The 22,630-nt window shown below is 36.9% G+C and overlaps 1 protein-coding gene across 2 annotated transcripts in view; it reads left to right on the top strand.

Annotated features, from left to right (window-relative positions):
- LOC145671321 (uncharacterized) overlaps nt 1–22,630 on the top strand; it is a 503,933-nt gene that overhangs the window by 344,552 nt on the left and 136,751 nt on the right. The gene's annotated exons all lie outside the window — the stretch shown is intronic.

Here is a 22,630-nt window from a genome sequence, read left to right as displayed (position 1 = left end):
GTGTCTAGATGGTTTGCCAAATATAAATTAGCTCCTGTAACTAAGTTGTCGTAAGAAAACATAAAATTAAACAGAAAAACTCATCTTAACGTTCGAAGCGATAAGCACGATAGTTATGAGCATTATTTGTTAAGGAAAAGAAAGCAAACAAAACGTGGTCTCCGTGGTTAGGTGGGTAGAGTGGCAGACCAGTACTTATTTTATTATTTTGGCACGAGATCGAATCTCATCCCATTCCATATATATTTTTTCTTACAAAACATTATAGGAAGTGTATAATTTTGATGTTAATAAGAACCGAAACAATATAATAAGGAAATAACTTATTGATTGTATCCTTTAATCGACGTATTTTTCAGTATTAGAATACATATAATATTGGAGACAGTTGTTTTCAGTTTATAATCTTGTATGTTACATTTTCCCTGCCTGTTCTTGAACAGCAGACAACTCATTTCGGATTTGTGTGTCCAGAACAGGTAAAAGAACATACGCGACCTTGACAGTCTTTTCAATCTTACCCTTCTTACATCGACATGACGTTACATCGAATGTTAGAATAGCTTGTTTTCATGAAAAAAAGGAAGAAAGGAAAAAGCTGATGTGAAATTATCGTTTGTGCGTGTATGTGTGGTTGTTTGTGTTTTTTTTCCTTTTTAGAGTATTGACTTTTACTCTCCCCCCTTTTTTTGTATTTTATATATATCCACAAGTGCAAGAAATGCAATCATCAGTCTATTCTTTTTATTTGAACGAAATTAAATTATACAGATTTATGTATGCGGAACACGAATATTTCCAAAAGATAGCATGAATATGAACGATAATCATACCATATTTCTACATTATATAGTAGCGTGAAAAACTGATATTAAAATGATATAACGAACAGGCATAAGCTTTTTTTACTAGTACGACAACACATTAAACGTAACTCATTAAATTTTGGGAATTACAAATTCTCACCTTACGTGTCGTTGTATTCCTATTCGTTTTCACGTTCGAGCGACGAAAGAAGAAATTCTAGTGATAGTGATAAAAATCGAACTCGAGATTTCAATGGATTCAACAACCCCACATATCGAAAAAGTGATTTTGATGTCTGTCCATCTGTTCGTCTGTCGGTTCGTCACGCTTTTACATGCATTCAAATAGGAGCCATACTGTTCTACGTATCTGGACCGAATTCTAGACATGAAGTTTTTATAACACTTTGTCGTTTCGAATTCTATATCCTCCGACACCTAAAAATAAGGGTAGTTCACTAAGGATGAAAATTTAAAATAATTAAATTGTCTCAAAAACAGCTGTAAAGATTTTGCTTATTTTTTACAAATATATATTTTATTAATAACCCTTCACCGTAGTATGAATCATTGCTCTAAAAAAATACATAAGGTGTAATTTACTGTATGGGAAGCGTTTTTTCGAACAATTTACTCAATCACATTTCATAAATAAATGTAGCTATGATTAATAACCTAAAAAATATGACACAACTCGTTCTTCCTGTAAACATTCAGAAGAGGTAGTTTACTCTAAGCTTACTCTTCTCCGACGATTTTCCCATTAACGCCTGACGCAATTTTGTTCATATTTCATAAATAAATGTTACATAAATAACCTAACGATACGGTATAATTCCATCATCCTAAAATGCTAGAAAAGGTATATTACTCTTTGGAGCAAGTTTTACCTTACGATTTTCTCGAGAACGTCTCAGGCAATTTTGTTCGTATTTCATAAATAGCATAGCCCGTTTGTCCTGTAAAGATATACAAGGGATAGTTTATTCTTGGGGAACACTTTTTTGACGATTTTCTCAGAAAGTATACAGACGAACAATTTTGACAATTTTTTGCTCATAGTTCACATACAATTATTTCCTTAATAATTCTAATATATGGCATGTTATTTCTAACAGAAATATGACCAATGGGTACTTTACTTTTGGACGTAAGTTGCTTCGAAATAAGTTTCCAAAACACATTATTTTATTCCCATTTCCCAAATAAATGTTTCAGTAATAGCTGCAGCCTAAGACGAGTCAGTTTAAGAAATTCATTGCGTTTCATCCGTACCCATTCTTAAATATATGTTTAAATGACGCGTGTCAAGTTAGACCAACCACCAACACCAAATCGACCGGAACATATCTCAGAATTATGGGCTGTTTATGGGCTAATTAATTGCTTTAATCCCCATTTTTGGGCTCCTAGTGTTTAGCGGGAAATCGGATTCAAAATGGGCGGGTCTAGCTTGATATCAAGCTAGAATCCCCCCATATGGTTACAATGGTCCGATCGAAAAATTCAAACGCCAGAATTATGGGCTTTTTATGGGCTAATTAGTTGCCCTAATCCTAATTTTTGGGCTCCTGCTGTTTAGCGGGAAATCGGATTTAAAATGGGCGAATCTAGCTTGATATCAAGCTAGAACCCTCATATGTAGTGTTGCCACGAGACGAGACTTCAGGCTGTCTCGTCTCGTCTCGTGCAAAGTATGTCTCGTCTCGAAAAAATGTGCTCGTCCCGTCTCGTGTCTCGTCTAGAGAGGTTCTCTCCCGTCTCGTCTCGTCTCGTCTGTCTCGTTTTGTCTCGTCTTGTCTCGTAAAAAATATAGCAGCATACCATGGAAACGAAAGTTAAATGTAGCAGGCTGTACCATGCTAATCAAGATACAACTAAGTTACAAGTATTAACCAGAACACAAAGACAAGAAATGTCACGGGAGCTACACCGTGAAGCCTTCACCTCTGGTGTATGTGGTAGTCGGTTCGATCTCGGTTAGTGCCATGTGAGTTTTGTGGTGGACAAACATCGAATGTGTGTGGGGGCCGCGGTAGCTCAGTGGTAGAGCGTTCATCTCTGGTGCTTGGGGTCTCGGGTTCGATCCCAGCCCCTGCCAAGTGAACTTTGTGGTGGACAAACACCGTGTGCGTGAGTTTTCTCGGGGTTCTCCCGTTTCCTCCCACTTTCTTCATTCCACCATTTCATTCATTACCCATCGTCACCGACTCCTTTAGCATAACCGTGGGACCTAAAACTCAAAGATTTCATTTCATTACATTTCATTTTTCGAATGTGTGTGTTTTCTCGAAGTTTTCTAGTATCCTACCACTTTCTTCATTCCACTAATTTTCCCATCATCATCCATTCGGGGTGGGCCAAAGTTGCCTAAAGGTCTTAAAAATAAATTCAAATAAGCTCACAAGGCAAGGACAAATAGTTTACAAGATAATATATATCTGCTGTTAGTTGTCTGAGGCTTCTCGACCCTGGCTTTTTTTTTTTTAACATTCTGAAACATTGAAATTTGTTTCACCAGTTTCAATACACGAATATACAGTAAATTGCTCATAGGCACGTCGAAGATGAAGACACTAATGTCAAATAATGTTTACACGACAAGCAAAGTTCGATGTAAAGATGTCACCATCCACGACACTATCGTATACTATCAGCCCACTTGCTTTATAGTGTCTGTATATATCTATATATTTATCTCTCTCTCTCTCTCTCTCTCTCTCTCTCTCTCTATATATATATATATATATATATATATATATATATATATATATATATATATATATATATATAGAGAGAGAGAGAGAGAGAGAGAGAGATGGAAAGATATATAGATAAATAGAGAGATAGATATGTGTGTACACTTTGATTTCATATATTCCAGCCTTTAGGTTTCCATACCAATCCAAAAACTACTTTCCATTTTAGCATGTTTAGATTTGTTGCAATTATTTTTTTTTTTAAAAAAAGCTCGGAACCAAATAATTTTATTGAGTAATGGAAAGTATTTGATTGAAATTTTATATGTTACTGCACAGTAAGCTCTACTTAAAGTGCCATAGTAATGGGAGCTGAACGACACATCGGACCAAAGAATGCTTGGGGCCAGTCTTCACCTCCATGGTACAAATCTGTTCCCATAACCGCGGGGTGTGTGCCACTTTATGGTGGTTGCCCCGTTTGTGTAACAAACTCATGACAGTACACCCAGATTAGCTAGTGGTCTAAAAAAACTTGATTTTTGGGTGGCCATTTTGGATTAAAGTTTCTTATATTGTCGTGATATATTCGCAATCATACAACGTACATCTTCATACCAAGCTGAGCGGTCTGCGGCGATAGACCATGGCTTGAAGGCCCCGGGTTGAGTCCCGGAAGGGTCATGTGTATGGATTTTAACAGCATTTGTTTTTTCGTATTGTGTCAGGGGGCGAAATCGTACGGGATAAAAGGATTTCAGTCTGAAAAAATTGGAGAGAATATCCTCCCCAGGATACTTTCATGGGAGTAAGGAATTAGTAAAAATATAGAATATACATTTTATAGCAGGTTTAAAATTATGGTTTGGGTATCCTATTTCTTTTCTGTTAATTATGTTTTTCAATGTTCGAATTTTGATCATTCTCATGATATTTTCTGCTTTCAATGGAGTTCCATGAATATTATACCAAATGTTTTTTACACTCTGTAAGAAACCATTTCTGAAGATAATTTAGGTCCTAATGAATATTATTCACTAGAAAAGGGAAGTATTCCCCTCCTCTCAACATGGAAGCAGAGTAAGGTCCGTCGACCCTACTGTTCCGCGCTTTTACAGGTCCCTTCATAACTCGCTGTTTCTGCGTAGCCACTTTCTCCAGCTGTAGTGTGACGACACCGTGGTGAAGCAGGGACAAATATCGTGTGGTAAGCCTATGTTCCGTCTTAGCGATTTGCAAAGGAAACAAATTTTTAAATGCAATAAAAGTAAAGACTACATACAGATACAGTATGTACTCACTATAGCATTGAGTATCACTTGAAGAACAGCTTTGCATCCACTGTCTTAAAGAACATTCCTCCTGCGGAGTTCCTGTGTTTTTCTACTCAAAAACCGAATTCTGAAGTATGTCTTAGCCTTGTCGAATAGTTTCAAGATCGAATTATCTTTCTTAGGACATAAAACGGTCAGCCAATCACATTCTTTTTCTTTTCTTCGGTTCACAGTTTTTTGTGAAATATTCGAAATATAACTTCATACTATTTTATTGCTTACATCCACCTGGAAGAAGGTGAAACGAGACCACCACATAGCCTCATATTGCCACCATTGAACTTCGAAAGAATCGCAACTATCTTGAATACTGAGACTTCAACTTTCAATATGATTTCGAAGAGTAACTTTTACTTTTCATAGTCTTATCGAAATCATAATACACTGGCTGTTTCCACACATCTATTAAGCCTCGAATCATTGGCACCTGTACATTTCTGTGTGGTCCTAAAAATAAATAAACGTTTTGGTCATAGCATACACGCCTATTAACATTCAATTCATCAAATATAAGCACTGAAAATTTTTCCACACTCTTTAAGTAGCGCCCTTGCTAAGTCAAAATTTTCAAAACTGGTGTAGGAATACCAGGAAAAAACGGTAATTTTTGCATACAACGTCGAAATGTTGACACATTGGGTACGGGGATTCGAACTTGTAACCGCAGATGATTGTATAATTTATCAATGAGGCGTGTTGTGTTAATGCACGAATGATATCTTAATCAATCCATCTTAGTTTTTTCTTGCCATTCATTAGCATATTTACTTGGCCCTGTATAAAACTTTTTCGTAATATATCCACCACCAGTTATTAACCACTTTATTGAAACGATCACAATATTATATTTTAGAACTGGCCTTTGAAATTAATTCTTTATTATATTTGCTTTCCAATTCTTTTAACTTCGTTTGTAAACATATTATTTTGGCTTTGTACATATTGTTATACTTAAGTTTTTCGTTCTCTTTACGCAAAAAGGAGAGCTCTTCTTTTGGTTTATGCCCCTCACTCTCCACAAAACAAACGAAAAATAACATAAACAAAGAGTTATTTTTTATTTCAGTCACAATAGTTATTTCATCTGGCTGCACCCCAATGTCTGATTTGTTTTTTCTTTAAACACCTAACTTCCGTACATTTAATTCTTTCATTATTTACATCAACACGGTTCCGTATAGTAAAGGTAAGTTTAGTGAAGACACGTCTTGTTTAAACTTTTTCTTGGGTAGAATATTTAGAAGCTCACATTTTAAATTATGTCCATAAGCTTCGGGAATAAAATGATCGGAATAGACGCTGGCGTTTTCAACTTTAAAGATGTCTTTCCGACAGCATTTCTTTTGCCAAACTTTCCGCAAAGGAACCGAGGGAAATACATGATAAATAACTTTGGAACCCGTAGTATTTCTACTATAATTGCGACAAGTACTTAGTGTAGAATTCGACATGCTTATAGGCTAACACGAGCACTACAGTAATTAATGTTTTCTTAATACAGGAAAGCAAGAATCACTCACTTTCCTGCAAAAATCAAAGAAACAAACAAGGGTGAATGACAAGGACCTTGGGCGAAAGCTGTTTCTGCTCCCGCCGTGACGTCACAATTTTACTGCATCTTCGGTTTTCAAAGAAGGGTAGTTATGAGGCGACCTTAAAAGAGAAAAGGAACAGTAGGGTCGACGAATCTTGGAAGCAGAGGGCAATTTCGCACACTGGTCAGATCAAACATTTCCGCGTAACAAAACGAAGGTACCCCTGTAAAACCTCTTCATTTAAAGTGTTATTGTTAGTATCATAAATTTGCTGAAAGCAAACAATTTGAAGGGTTCGTCGATAATATCTGCTTTTTTTTGTCTTGTGCCCGCCTTCCAAACGAAGAGCTGAATTTTACAACATGACTGCTGTATAATAAACGAGCGATTGGTAAAATGGTAAAAGTGTATTTTTGTGTGTATGTATGTGTGTGTGTGTATGTATGTGTGTGTGTGTGTGTGTGTGTGTGAGAAAGAGAGAGAGAGAACGAGGGAGAAGACAAAATTTTAGTTGCAAGATGACATACTTCAATTGCCGTTTTCGGTTAATTTCGGTTCATATAGCAAACAGAATACCGCCACCAGAGAATCCGCCATCTCAACCAGAACTTTCAACTACAGCCTGTAATGAGTGTAGACCTTATCCAGTTTTCAAATTGAATAGATGGTGGTGGTAGTTCGGTTTCTTGACCTTGTAAAAATCTTCCCTGTCTTTGATTTTGTTTGTCATCATTCCAGCCAGAAATGAAAAAAAATGAGAGTTCCTGAGTTTACAGCAAGGGGAATTGAGGACAAGACATTAAGGATGATATTCCTGGAAGCTCATGTATCCCGATTGTTTCATTCAATAGACAGAGGACACTTTTCTATGAAGGCTTTTCAACATGTTTTCTCACAAAGGGGATTTTCCTTTTGCAATCTATATGACCACTGGCAATTTCAATCTTGGCCATTCCCACCAGCGTTTTCATTTTCGAGACACGAGACGAGACGAGACATTTCACGAGACGTCCCGTCTCGTCTCGTGTCTCGTCTCGTTTTCGAGACGGGACAAGTAGTCTGTCTCGTCTCGTGTGTCGTCTGAAAGGGTACCGTCTCGTCTCGTTTAAGACACGAGACTAGACGAGACACGAGAAATGTCTCGTCTCGTGGCAACACTACTCATATGGTTACAATGGTCCGATAGAAAAAATTCAAACGCCTAAATTATGGGCTATTTATAGGTTAATTATTTGCTCTAATCCCAAATTTTGGACTCCTGCTGTTTAGCGGGAAATCGGATTCAAATTGGGCGAGTCTAACTTGATACCAAGCTAGAACCCTCCATATGGTTACAATGGTCCGTCCGAAAAAAATCAAACGCCAGAATTATGGGTTATTTATGGGCTAATTATTTGCTCTAATCCCAAATTTTGGACTCCTGCTGTTTAGCGGGTAATCGGATTCAGAATGTTCGAGTCTAGCTTGTCATCAAGCTAAAAACGACGTACGGTTACAATGGTCCGATCCTAAAATTTCAAACGCTAGAAATATGGGCTATTTATGGGTTAATTATTAGCTCTAATCCTGAATTTTGGGCTCCTACCTTTTAGCGGGAAATCGGAATCAAAGTCTGCGAGTCTATCTTGACATCAAGTAAAAACCCTAAATAAGATTAGACATCTCGAATCGGAGAAAATCAAACGTCAAAAATATGGGCTATTTGTGGGCTAATTGATGCTATAATTCCGAGTCTGGGGCTGCTACCTTTTAGCAGGAATGTTTATCAAATTGTGAGATTTTGCTTAACTTTTAGCTATAAACCTAGGGCTATAATACTCCGATCAAAAGAATTAAAACGTCGGAATTATGCGTTATTTGTATTGCTAAATTGTTGCAATAATGTCGAGCTTTTTCTTCTATCGTAAGCAAGAAATATCATGCAAGATTGGTATTGATTTTTAGATAAGTTGGGGATGATACTTTCAAAGTTGCAGTGAGAAAACATCGATGTTTATTAACTGAAAATTGATTTATTTGAACTCTCCGCAAATGTAAATCTATATCTGTACTAGTAAATCCATGAATTCTTTTTTCACGTGTTTATGTTCATTATGTTTGGAAGTAGTGTGTACATATAGAATTTATATAGTGAAATATTATTTTTTAAATAAATTTTTTGTGCAAAGGAAATGCCTCTTTGCCGTTGCTGGGGCCGCAGTGGCACAGTGGTAGAGCGTTTAACTCTTGTGCGTGTGATCCCTGGCTCGCGCCAATTGGTCTTTGTGGTTGACAAACACCATGTGCTTGGGTTTTATCGGAGTTATCCCATTTCCTCCCATATTATTCATTCCACCATTTCATTCATTAACACCGTTATAACCGTTTGCCTTAGATTATAGATCACTCAACATATACACAAACAAAAAGAAGGCATTACATTCGGAATGAGCCTCGTAATATAACTTAAACTTTGCATAAGAATGGACAAATAATCATCAGAAATAATATCTTTCAAATGGTCTTGTGTTTTTTCTGTACCATGCCTACAGAAAAAGGCATTTCTGACTTTACTTTTCGACTTTTAATTAGTTTATTAAAAAAAAAATTTCAACATGCTTGTCGATCACAATCTTTACCCTACTCTTCGAGAACTACTACAAATAGAGTTACGGTTTATGCAATGTCTTTATCATAGGCGAGATTACCTGTATATTTCTTGGAAAAGTTAATCCTCCACAAATGTAAAAAAAAAAAAAAAAAAAAAAAAAAAAAAAAAAAAAAAAAAGGAGGTACGTGGAGGAAATGAAATATCTAGTTTAACGGCCCCTATTAACCGAAGCTAAGGGAGACGGTGATAATAAGAAATGAATGAAATGGTGGAATGAATAAAGTGTGAGGAAACGGGACAATCTCGATAAAACCCAAGCACTCGGTGTTTGTCAACTACAAAGACCACTTGGCACAATCTGGGATTGAACTAGGGATCACACGCGCAAGAGATAAACATTCTATTGCTGTGCCACTACGGCCCCCAGCAACGGCGAAGAGGCATTTCCTATAAATTTAAAAAATATTAAAAAATAATATGATATTTCACTATATAAATTCTATATATACACTACTTACTTCCAACCATACTGAACATATAAACGTGAAAAGACAATTCATGGATTTACTAGTAGAGATATATATTTGCATTCGCGGAGAATGCAAATAAATCAATTTTCAGTTAATAGACATCGACGTTTTCTCACTGCAACTTTGAAATTATAATCCCACGTTATCTAGAAATTAATACCAATCTTGCATGAGATTTCTTGCGAACGATAGAATAACCAAAATCGACATTAGAGTGACTAATTAGTACACAAATAACCCATAATTCCGGCATTTTAATTATTTGATCGGAGCATTATAGCATTAGGTTTATAGCTAGAAGTTAAGCCAAATCCCACAATTTGATGAAGAACTCCTGCTAAACGGTAGCAGCCCCAAACTCGGAATTAGAGCACCAATTAACCAAAAATAGCCCATAATTCCGGCGTTTGAGTTTTTTTTTTTTTTTTTTTTTTGGATCGGAGCATTGTTACCGCATCGGGGGTTCTAGCTTGATGTCAAGCTAGACTCGCCCGTTTTGTTTCCGATTTCCCGCTAAACATTAGGAGCCAAAAAAAAATAGAATAACAGCAACTAATTAACCCATAAAGAGCCCATAATTCTGGCGTTTGAAAATTTCCAATCGAACCATTCTAACCGAAACCGTATGGGGGATTCTTACGTGATGTCAAGCTAGACTCGCCCATTTTGATTCCAATTTCCCGCTAAACAGTGAAAGCCCAAAAATTGGGAATAGAGGAATTGAAAGCCGAGCCGATAATAAAAATTGAGAGCCGAGCCCATAATAAATAGCCTATAGTTCTGGCGTTTGAACATTTTCGGACTTACCACTGTAACCGTATGGGGGGTTCTAGTTTGATTTCAAGCTAGACTCGCCTATTTTTGAATCCGATTTCCCGCTAAACAGAAGGAGTCCAAAAATTGAGATTAGAGCAAATAATTAGCCCATAAACAGCCCATAGTTCTGGTGTTTTAACTTTTTCGATCGGACCATTGTAACCATATGGGGGGTTCTAGCTTGATATCAAGCTAGACTCGCCCATTTTAAATCCGATTTCCCGCTAAACAGTAGGAGCTTAAAAATGGGGATTAGAGCAACTAATTAGCTCATAAATAGTCCATAATTCTGGTGTTTGAATTTTTTCCATCGGACCATTGTAATCATATGGGGGTTCTAGCTTGATATCAAGCTAGACTCTCCCACTTTGAATCCGATTTCCCGCTAAACAGTAGGAGCCCAAAAATTGGGATTAGAGCAACTAATTAGCCCATAATTCTGAGATATGTTTCGGTCTTTTTGGTGTTGATGGTTGGTCTAACTTGACACGCGTGTTTAAATGTTATACCTAATCATAAATTTCCTAACAAAATCGAAACTTCTTTTTAAATGTGCCTTGTTGTGGCCAAATAGTTCAAGTGCATTGGTTTCTGGATTTGATTCCCGGTGAGAGCTACTGTATTTTTATCCAACGTTAAGGTATAGGTGATACACTCGCAAAGAAAAAAGTGTTTAAACAAACCTAACCAAGCTAATGAATAATACAAAGAAATAATACAATATTACGAAATTATAGAAGAAACGTTGTTAATATTAGATATTTGCGTGTGAATGTCCAACCGATGACTATCAACTCCATAAGTAAGAAAGTGAAACATCCAATACCAGGTTAATCAGTGGCCTCCAGGTAAAGCTATCCTACTAGGAAGTGATTGAGATACCAAAAAATGTTGTAATCGCTGGGAGACATGTTAGGAGAATACAGTGGGTGAGAGAATTTAATACTGCAACTCATGAATAGTCTGCACCGTCGTTGAGTATTGAAGTGCGTAGGCCTATATAGGGTTGCACTGAAATGAGCATTAATACACAATATCTGTTGAACATTACGGGGGGCTTGTGGACAGGTTTGCAGTGCATTACACGAGATTCGATATTGTAACGATCCTAGAGAACTCCTGAGTCTTCCTCACTGTACACTATAAGTTAAATTCGTACTTAATTAAAACTCTTATCTGTTTAAATTTAAAACTGTAGTTCGTTATCACCTGTGCACCACGGGCAGCAGTCTGCCAGTAATTCTTTGTCTTCGCCACTTTTTAGCCCTATAAATGTCTTTGTTCATAAATTTCTCTGTGTATGGTTTTGCATATACGTGGCGTAGACATTAAATTTTGCCTTCTATGCCATATGTATGTAATTACATACACAACTATAGAACGAACACAACGAACTTGGAATATATTATTTGTGTATGGAAAATCACACACGCGGCACTGCACGGGAGAGCCGTGTGTAAGGAATTCCATACACGTGAGAGTCAACGTGTTAAGAAATATATTATAATAATAATAATAATAATAATAATAATAATAATAATAATAATAATAATAATAATAATAATAAACAGAAAACGAAACGATCATTTACATGTTTTATAAACATAAGTTAACATTTATTAACGCATGTAAGTGCAATGGACTTAAGTTATTTCTCTCTCTCCCTCTCTCATTCACTCTCTGAACGCAACAGCCCATATTGTGCCAAACCGTAGAAGAGAACTTGGGGCACTCACGACTTTGGAGTAGTGTGTGGTCAGCACATCGGGTCCCTTTGTTGTTAGTTCTAGCTTTGTAGACCGGATGCAGTTATTCCCGGTAGAAAATACAAGAAAATAGGCTTCTTTATTACTATTAAAGTAAATAATTATACTCATTCCCTCAATGTGATACTTGTGTCTGCGTAACTGTATACAGACAGCTGATCCGTGAAAGAATCGTTGATAATAATAATAAAAGATATTCGACAAATATTCTTGTAAATAATAGGTAAAAATTTGCGCTACACCGTTCACTTTGCTGGGCACACCAGTGTGCCGCGTTATATTGACTGTGGCACACTGGAATATACGGTATGGCTCTCTAATTTTCCCACTACTTCAGCTACTTCAGTTGAAATGCATCTATAATAATAAGAGAGTGAATATAGTCGTCTTACACTTAGAAATAAGGTTCGCGAGAATGGTATAAAAAATAATAATATTCAAAATTTTATAGAGTAGTTTGTTTTATTCGAAATTACATACTTCCGGCAATTGTTGGGGGTTGAAATTATTTGAAATTAAATCTTTAAGTTTTACGTCCCACGATAATGCCGGCCGGCTAGGCTAAAGAAGACGGTGATGATGAGAAATGAATGAAATGGTGGAATGAAGAAAGTGGAAGAAAACTGGAGAATCCCGACGATACCCACGCACACGGTGTTTGTCCACCACAAAGTTCACTTGGAAAATGCTAGGATGGAGCCAAGGACCCCATGCACCAGAGGTGAACGCTCTAGAGATGCGCACGAGACGAGTCGAGACAGAATTTTCCTGACAAAATTCGAGTCGAGACACAGCTTTTCCAATAGAGAAATACACATTTTTCGAGTCGAGATATTCCTTTTACAGCACATTTTCGAGACGAGACAGCCTCAAATCTTGTCTCGTGCGCATCCCTAGAACGCTCTATTATTAACCCTTTGGGGATCCTATGGTACAATTTTGTACCATACGCGATTTTCATGGTACATTGCGTTATTTCTCTTCTATTTGAGCTTTTTCGTCCGGTTTTTTCTTTTTTTGTTTTCCAAGTCCAGAGACCTTGTAAAAGACATTACGTATGGTTTCAGACCGTCCTGCGTCCAGACATAGGAGGTGATGACGTCATAAGTCAAAAATTTCTTTTCTCATTTTCTAAGCCTATGTTCAATATTTTTTGGCGGGCTTATTTTTCTACGTAGAAGATTGAAATTTTGCACAAACATTCCGTCCACCGAGTAGTATTTACCAGATGGTTTGTTCCGATGTCAGTACTAAAACAGGGGGGAACCAGAGGGGCAAAGGGGTAAAAAAAAAAGATTTTTTTACCCCCAAAATCCCGTTTTTCGTCATTTTCCCGCCTTACATACATGATGGGGACACGTGAGTCATACCGTCTGAAAGGCAGTTCCGTTCTGAAGAGAATGACGGTCGAATTATTATTCTAGGGTAATTAGAGACGTCTCAGGGATTTTTTGAAAAATATACTTCTATATAGGGGAAAATGGGACATGGTGGGTGTATTTTTTCTGGCGGGCTTACTTTTGCACCTAGAACATTGAAATTGTGCACAAACATTCAGCCCACCTAGTAGTATTTCTCAGATTTTTTTTCAGATCTCTGCAGAAAAAAACAGGGGGGTCCAGAGGGGGAAAAATTGAAAAAAGGGATTTTTAGCCAAAAAAATCCCGTTTGTCGCGATTTTCCCGCCTTACATACATGATGAAGACACGTGAGTCATACCGTCTGAAAGGCAGTTCCATTCTGAAGAGAATGACGGTCGAATTATTATTCTAGGGTAATTAGGGACGTCTCAGTGATTTTTAAAAAATATACTTCTGTATAGGGTAACATGGGGGAATTTTCTGAATTTTTTTTGGCGGGCTTATTTTTGCACCTAGAAGATTAAAATTATGCACAAACATTCAGTCCACCGAGCGGTATTTAACATATTTTTTTTCAGATTTCTGCGTTAAAACAGGGGGGATCCAGAGGGGCTAAAATTTGAAAAAAGGGAAATTTAGCCCCAAAAAATCCCTTTTTCAGGAATTTCCCGCCTTAGATACATGATGGAGACATGTGAATGGTACCGCCTGAAAGACAGTTCTATTCTGAAGAGAATGATTGGCGGATTATAGTCCTAGGGTAATTAGGGATGTCTCAGGAATTTTTTTCCCTGAGATCATAGTGTTTTATGGTAATTTGGGGCATTGTGGGAATTTTTGATAAAAATTCTCCCGCCCTTACTATTCAAGATAGAAACTTGAAATTTGGCACACACATTCAGTATACCAAGTACTATTTCTCAGATTTTTTTTAGATGGCTACGATCACACAGGGGGGTCCAGGGGGGGCCAAATTTCGAGAAAAAATTTTCCCTCCGAAATTTTCACTTTGACATTTTTCCCCGCTTCTGGTATATGATATGAGCATGCAAGTGGTACCATTTGAAAGCCAGCTCTATTCTTAAGAGAATGAGGTATGAACCATGATCCTAGGATAAATAGTAACGATACAGTACCTGCTTGACTGAAAGTCTAAAAATAGCCCAAAAAGCCAGGATCCGGAAAGGGTTAAGCCACCGCGGCCCCTCCGAAATTATTTATACGAGAGAGAGGGTACTTTATGAAAACTTGATAACGAACACATTTGTTAAAAAGTACCGGGTTTTCGTGAAATATTCCTTATACTTTCTTTCAAGCTTTCCAATGATATTTGGCTTGTAGGCTAGTTGTAATCACCCAAGGACAAGCGGCCAGATTCATTCCTGGTTTAAGTTCCTATTTTTGGAAAACCTAAGTCAATAATAATAATAATAATAATAATAATAATAATAATAATAATAATAATAATAATAATAATAATAATAATAATAATAATCTTAAATAAATTAAAAATTCTGGGCTTAGTGCATTTGCATAATTCACGAATTAAAAAGAATTTGTTTCCTTCTCATGTAAGTGTAGAAGGACTCAGTCTCTATTGCTTTCAATATACGATGAAAGTGTGAAACTGTCAAATGATAAGCTACATACCAGGCCCTAAGCAACGTTATATAGTATACGGTCTTCATTTCTAGGTTTTCTAAAGAACACTTTTATTTCAGCAAAGAAAAGAAAAAAAATAGAAAATGCTCAGTTTTAATCTATGTAGAAAGTTTGTTTTCGTGTGTGTATGTATTAGACCCTCGCACAGGCACTCACTCAGAAAAAAAAAAAAGAGAAGACACAGCAACAGTCTGTCTTTGTGAGACTACAACTCACGTAACATGTTAACTAACAAACAGTCTTATCCTAGTTGAAAGACTAAAGGCCAAATCATTGTCAAGGTTTTATAGCTTTGTATTGGTAGCCAATCAAAATACTAGTTTCTAAGCTTTACGACTATGCGTATAAAGTAAACCATTCGAAAAGTCATTATATCGGTGCAATGGCTGAGAAACTGAGCTCGAAAAGCCAAGTTCTTATTTTAGTTCAAGAAGGTTATAGTGCAAAGCAAGCCGCTGAAATATGTGGAATTTCTCCACGAACTGCTCAATTTTGGGTACAACGGTATCGAGAGACAGGAGAAACTGAACGCCGTCCTGGAAGTGCTAGAAAGCGTATTACCTCTCCTGAAGATCAGACGCTTGTGAGGACTGCAGTAGAAAGACCATTCCTCACTTCCAGATAATTGAGACAAGCAGCAAGTTTCCCTGCGTCTCGCGATACCGCGCGGAGGCGGCTGAGGGCTGCTAATCTCTTTCAGTGTTGTCAGATTCAGAATAACAGACTTCCCGCTCAAAGCCCTGAAATTTCGGTTGCAAAATTTCCCGCGAAGAAGGAATATCAATAATTAATTAATTAATTAATCATTAATGATTAATTAATTAATCATTATATTAATAACTTGAAATTGAAATCAAATAACTATGAACAATCAGTCAGAAGTACATATTTTCCTACGGGAAGACAAATCTATTGTAGGGCTATCCTTCTATTTTCTATCTGTAGTTTATTTGGTATAGGGAGAAATATACATATTGCCGCGATTAACAATCAGTTTCATTAGGTTCGGTTTATAAACCTGTCTTGCTGTTCTGGTTCTTTTGACCTTCGAAGAAGCTTCCAATCCATGTATTATTTCATGTACAAAGAGATTAAGATAATGAGTGAAAAAGAGACGATATGTAAAGGAAGTAAAGTTGACAGAATTTCCCATTTTCAACCAGTTGAGTTGAGTTGATTTTAGTTTAGCGTCCCTTTCAGCAGCGAGGCTATATGAGACGTGGACCTACTGATTAACGTGGAATCCGAACCACATGAGCTACCCCCATTTTCAACCAGAATTTCCAGCATTCCCACCAATGCTAAGAATTTCCCGTTTTGCGGGAAATTTCCCGCCATCTGACAACACTGATATCTTTGCGAGGAGGGCTGCAGTCAAAGAGTTCCTATCGGAAGGACACGTTCAACGGCGTCTTGCATTTGCTCAAGAAAATGTGAATCGTGACTGGAAGGATGTAATCTTCAGTGACGAGTGCACATTTTATTCTTCAAATGATGGCCCCGTTGTTGTGTACCGTCCAAACGGAACGAGATATGACTCAGGATACATTTATCAAAGAAGATTCTCTGGTAGGGTATCTGTGTCCGCTTGGGGATTCGTCTCCTCTCATGGACTTGGGTTACTTCATCGGGCAGAGGGGAGATTAACAGCTGCGCAGTATTTACATATCCTTCAGGACGTAGTGCTGCCAGCTGTTCGCTTCCTCTATCCAGATGGAGTAATCCATTTCCAACATGATAGATCTCCGATCCACATGTCTCGATTGGTTCAAGGATGGCTTTCTGGTGAAGCACACCTTGACGTCTTAGAGTGGCCTCCCAGAGGGGCTGATATGAATCCAATTGATAACGTGTGGTCTGAGGTCAAGAGAATAATGAGAGATACGTGGCCCTCACCGCCTCCAACCACACAAGACAGTTTGTGGGAATTAGTAGAGAAGGCTTGGGAAGACTTAGCAGAAAGCCACAATTATATCAGAAGGCTTATAGAAAGCATGCCATGACGGTTTCAAGCCGTAATTGATGCAGAAGAGCGTTGGACCTCCTACTGAACTCTTTGGAACAATTAATCAGCCCTTTTAAGGGCTACATTTTAAATAACAAAATGGTAAATTAGAACATAAATTACATGAATCCGTTATTCTAAATAATGTTAAGTAAAAAAAAAAAAAAAAAATTAAAAATTTCCACGAGTGGATTCGATCCATTGACCTTTGGTTTGAAAAGCTCACATCTTTCCACTGCTCCACACCTCAATCTCTTCAAATGTTACTTGAAGAAACAGATTAAGAAGCACAAACTTAATTTGAATAATTCCTGTGTTATTCTTTTTTCATTTTAGAAAAGTTAACTCAGAGAGGGACAGATATAAGAAAAAGATGCACACAATTGTCGAATATTAAATGTAGTTTTGATTAATGGAGTAAGACACTGTAAATAGTTGATTGTTTGAAATATACTGGGAGTGACAGAGACATTACCTGATGAAAACCATCAAGTGATATTTTCCAAGTGATATCAAGTGAAAATTTAAGGTAATCTCTAAAACTCTGAAATCACAGATCCAAATTGACTGACTGTTAATTTGCTAAATCTGCTGTAAAACTTCTAAATCTGACTAAAGCAAGAAAAAGTATTAATAACCTGTGTTACAGTTTCAGACATAACATTTTCATATCAAAACAACGATAGAAGTAAACTATGAATAAAGGTGAATTTACAGTTCTGGAACACCAACAAATGATTTTGGTAGATGTAAATTTTGGGAAAACTTTTTTATAAGGCTTTAGATTTATTTATTAGTTTGTTTATTATCTTCCCCATGCCGTAAACTTCGCCAACACCTAGTGGCCCACTTGCCGGTAAATGGCGGTCGTCGATATAGCGACGAGTCCAAGGATTGCCGCTATTGTGCCACTAGTAGCAGGGATTCGTCGAGTCGAAAAAGATATCTAGAGTCGGGGGTATTGAAGTTACCACCACGTAACAGCGAGGACTTCATTTTGGTCCGCGCTCCTTTGATTTGTCGCGGACAATCACGAAGGGACCAACACGAACTATCGCCAGTCATGTGCATGCGACTATTATCATATATTATTTTTCCCTGCCTTTGTATCATGAAGTGAAAAATCTTGAGATGGGTGTGTATAATTCTATGAATTTAGATGGCAACTGTCGCCGATCACTAGCAAGTAAACTATGAAAAAAAGTAAATAGACGCTTGCCATTTTGTTATAAAATTACATGGCGAGTGCATTTGATCTGATTCCAAGCAGTTATGGTCTAATATACACGGTTAAAGGAGCACTCTGATTAGAAATACTAAAAAGTTTTCAACGATTTATCACTCTATAAGCTGTGTTTTTTCATCGCCTCCGTGATGAATTCGGAAGAGCACGCAACTATTAATCCTAAGGTTGGTGGTTCGCGCCCAGCTGGGGGCAGTATTTTTTTTACTTTTTTTAATAAAAAAATATACTCACCTTAATGTAAACAAATTACACATATAGACGATTTAACGTATTTTGGGGGAATAATGTTGTGCTTGGTTGGTGTCCCGTCGCTTCTCGGCCGCTGGTGGTATAATTTTCAAAATAGAAGTGGGGCCACCGCCGATCGTCGCTGCGGGGCCGCCAATTTTTGGCGACATGTCGCTAGTTGCCTATCGGTGGTCCAACGACCCTTACGGCGTGGGGTTGTCCCCTCAGAACTGAGGCAGATTGTAATCAACCAAGAGTGTTTTGGAAAAATGGGGAACATCTTCCGACTTCGACTTCTGAATAATCCGTTTAGGATCAAGTCGAATCAAGGCTGCCCCACGGGAAGGTAGAACAAGTGAGGCAATCGTTCCAAGCACTACGCTCGAGTGCCTCTGTCTCATTCAAGACTTAGATTCTTGAGGAAAAGTAACAAGTTTATTACTTGTAATTTATTCTTTGAGTCAAAGTATTTTGCAATAAACCGTTGTTTTGTAAGATATTTTTACGATTGTATACTATTCATTTCAAAAATTGTACTCATAATATAATTTTCCATCATGGATTTGAAAAAATCAAAGTTCGAACAAAGAAAGATCTCCGATCCACATGTCTCTTCATGTTTGATATGGAAGTCTCATCTTCATTATTGACCCTTAATTTACTTTAGTCCTAGGAAATGCGAATCGACGGAACGGCTCTAAGTGAAAACATTCATTTAGATAGTTAAGTAATCAAGAAGCTGCTATTTCACGAAACACAACAGATCTTAAGGGAAAAAAAAATTTGCTTACCAAGGGGAGGGAGTAAATCGTCTGTTACGTTTGCTTAACTAGGGAGAAGGTCTAGTGACATGAATAAAAATGTTATAACGTAATACTTGAACAACTCCACCTAATGGAGGAACGTAAATAAGTGTTTAACACTTCTTTTCATTTTAAGCATTTCAAAGATTCCCGTAATTTAGTAGCATCCCGAATTTGCATTTGTGAAATATGGGAACTTTATCTATACCTTAACGTGGGAATCGGTTTCAGACCATGCACTTAAGCCGCTTTGCCACAAGAGGCATATAGGAGTTTTTCTTTCGATTTCCTTAGAAATATTGCGAATGGTATGACTTTTAAAACTATGTTTAAAAAAGAATGCACATCGACATACAAGATCATAATCTGATACCTAGGAAATATATTGAATTGTTTTTAATTTGTTCTCCCGCTACCAAAACAGTACTTAAGCTTTTTTATTCCAGCCTTTTAATATAAGCATTTCACACTATTGTCTGTTCTAGAACGATACAATTCTAGTTCATGTATATGCTATCTTTGGAAATACAGTAGAGTTTCGCTTATCCGACGTAAAACAGGCAGGCAGAACGCCGGATAATTTGGATGTGTTAAGAAAAGACCTATTAAAAGTAAAACTATGATATAATTTTACATATTACGCATCTAATAATCATGTTTTATAACAAATAAATGCACTGCACTGAATCAGGGACATATCCAGAGTGAGGTCCTGGGGGCTGTCCCCCTCTGAAACTCAAGCACTTTTTAATAAACTTGCTTTTACCCTTTTGAGGTTTTTTTATATCAATTTACTTGGAGTCAGTGTCCAAACTTTGGGCAATGTATTCCTGTCTTCTTATAATTCTAAGAACATACCATAATGCCATTGATACCAGATGGAATTAAAGAACAGTTTTAAATAGGATTAACATTTCGTTTTCATTCTGTTTTTAACTTTAATATATTAGAACGATACAATCATTGCCGTTTTCAAATTTTTGTTATGTAATATACGTAGCAGACAGTTTTCCTTAGTTACATTTCTCTCGAAAATATGTTTGATTTTGTTTGTGCTATAATGCAGTTTGTTCAAAGTAAACCGGTTTATAAATGAAAAGTAGGAAAAAGTTTAAGAGAAATACAGAACTGTTGCATTATTATTATTATTATTATTATTATTATTATTATTATTATTATTATTATTATTATACGAGTCAAGGTGTAGACGGGCGCGCTAGGCGATAAACTCCAGAGCATGAAAAATAGATTAAGATCACAACGTGCAGTTCTTCTTGCCCATTGATGCTATCTGCAGTGACATGTCGGATCGTACGGTATGTGGAACAAAGGAAGATCGGATAAGCGAGACCATGGTGTATTGGTGTTTCAAGCCCCTAAACCTGTAAAATGTTTGTATAAACAATTATCTTTCACTCCCTAGCTAAATGTGTGGGTATAATCACACACCTTGCCTTATCAAGTATAGTCTTATAAAGAAAAACTATTTTTTAGCTAAAAACTAAAGAGAAACCGACTTCAATAATTTTTTTTAAATAATGGTAAACTAGTCCATTTCATCACGATAAATCACGTTTGGTACTAAGATATCTGTTTCTGTCCGTATATATCCTTCACACTTTGTTGGAGACAAAATTGTTCTTTTTCGAAGAAAACAGGATCAGAGAAGAAGCTATACAACAACATGAACTGAAAAAATAGCTATTACCAATAGTACTCTAATCCTGTCATTCCAGCAAAATATCAATAAGTTATATCCTTATTATATTGCTTCGGTTCTTATTAACATGAAAACTAGAATGTTTTGTAAAAAAAAAAAGGATGCGATTCGATCTAGTGTCAAAAAAGTGTAAGAACTACTAATCCACCGCGCTACCCACCTAACCACGGAAACTACTTTCTGTTTGCTTTCTTTTTCTTAACAAATAAATGCTAATATCCATAGCGCATGTCACTTCCAACCTCAAGGTCACAGATTTCCTGTTTGTTTCTATATTTCCGTACAACATCTTGGTTGCAGAAGCTAATTTATATTTGGCAAACCATCTAGACACTAGGTTTAAACCAATAAATGCAACATTTTACTCCACTATCCAATTCCTTGATTGAACTCCCTGATTCTCCTACTGAATTCCCTCCACAATTGTGCTCTGCTACTGGAAAAAAATCCCTCGAAAACATGAAAATTATAAAAAGATTTTCGAGACATTGGAATTGAGTCGAGATTTTTACGAGCAGTCTCGACTGGACTCGTGTCTCGAGTCGAAAATTCTAGTCGAGAAATACGTTTGTCTCGACTCGTCTCCAATTTTACAAAGTGTGTCTCGACTCGAATTCGAGTCGAGTCGAGTCGAAATTCGAGACATGTCTCGAGTCGTGCATATCCCCATTGGAATGATATTGAACTAATGGAGGTATTTGCTAGGGCTTTCTATGAATGTGGAACTGCAGGTAGATATTCAAGAGTTTTATTATATTGTGGTGATTGACTCTGGAGAGCAAAAGGTTTTGGAATTACTTTTGGTGTTAGTTAAGCTACTTGTGACATTGTTAGTTTCATTGTGGCTGACGATATACTTTGAAATACTCGATGAAGGTGACTCCAGATCCTGTGAATCAGTATATTAATATGTTTTGATATGGGTGTATGAAACTGTATTAGGGCCTGATTAGTAAGCATTAGAAATGAAATGAAATCTGTAAGTTTTACGTCCCACGGTTATGCCGGTTAGGCTAAAGGAGACGGTGATGATGAGAGATGAGTGAAATGGTGGAATGAAGAAAGTGGGAGGAAACGGGAGAACCCCGAGAAAACCCACGAGCACGGTGTTTGTCCACTAGTAAGCATTAGAATTAAAAGAGAAATCCAATCCTTTTCCACGAGGACAGATGCAGCACCAATTGCTTTTTAACGATTTTGTAGTTTCGCTTGAAAATTTTATAGAAAGTAATCATCATATTTAAACAAGTATTCCATAAAATTTTTGTCAACTAGAAATTATTGTACTGTGTGCTATGATTTATAAACTTATTTTCAACAGAATTTCTTGAGCTACTTCAGCAGGTGATTTTGCTATGACGACGAACCACTCCGTTTTACTTCGCTCAACTAATCTCTATTTGGTATAGCGAGGGATTTTACACATCTCTGTAGAATGTTGCTGTCGTCTGATGTATACTAGACATTTATAGCATGTTTGACATCTCTGTACCTGCGACATCTATCCTTGGTTTACCATGTTGCATTTG

The sequence above is a fragment of the Thermobia domestica genome, chromosome 15, assembly GCF_964235325.1.
Source record: "Thermobia domestica chromosome 15, izTheDome1.hap1.1, whole genome shotgun sequence".
Lineage (NCBI taxonomy): Eukaryota > Metazoa > Arthropoda > Insecta > Zygentoma > Lepismatidae > Thermobia > Thermobia domestica.
This window is presented reverse-complemented; position numbering and strand designations above follow the sequence as displayed.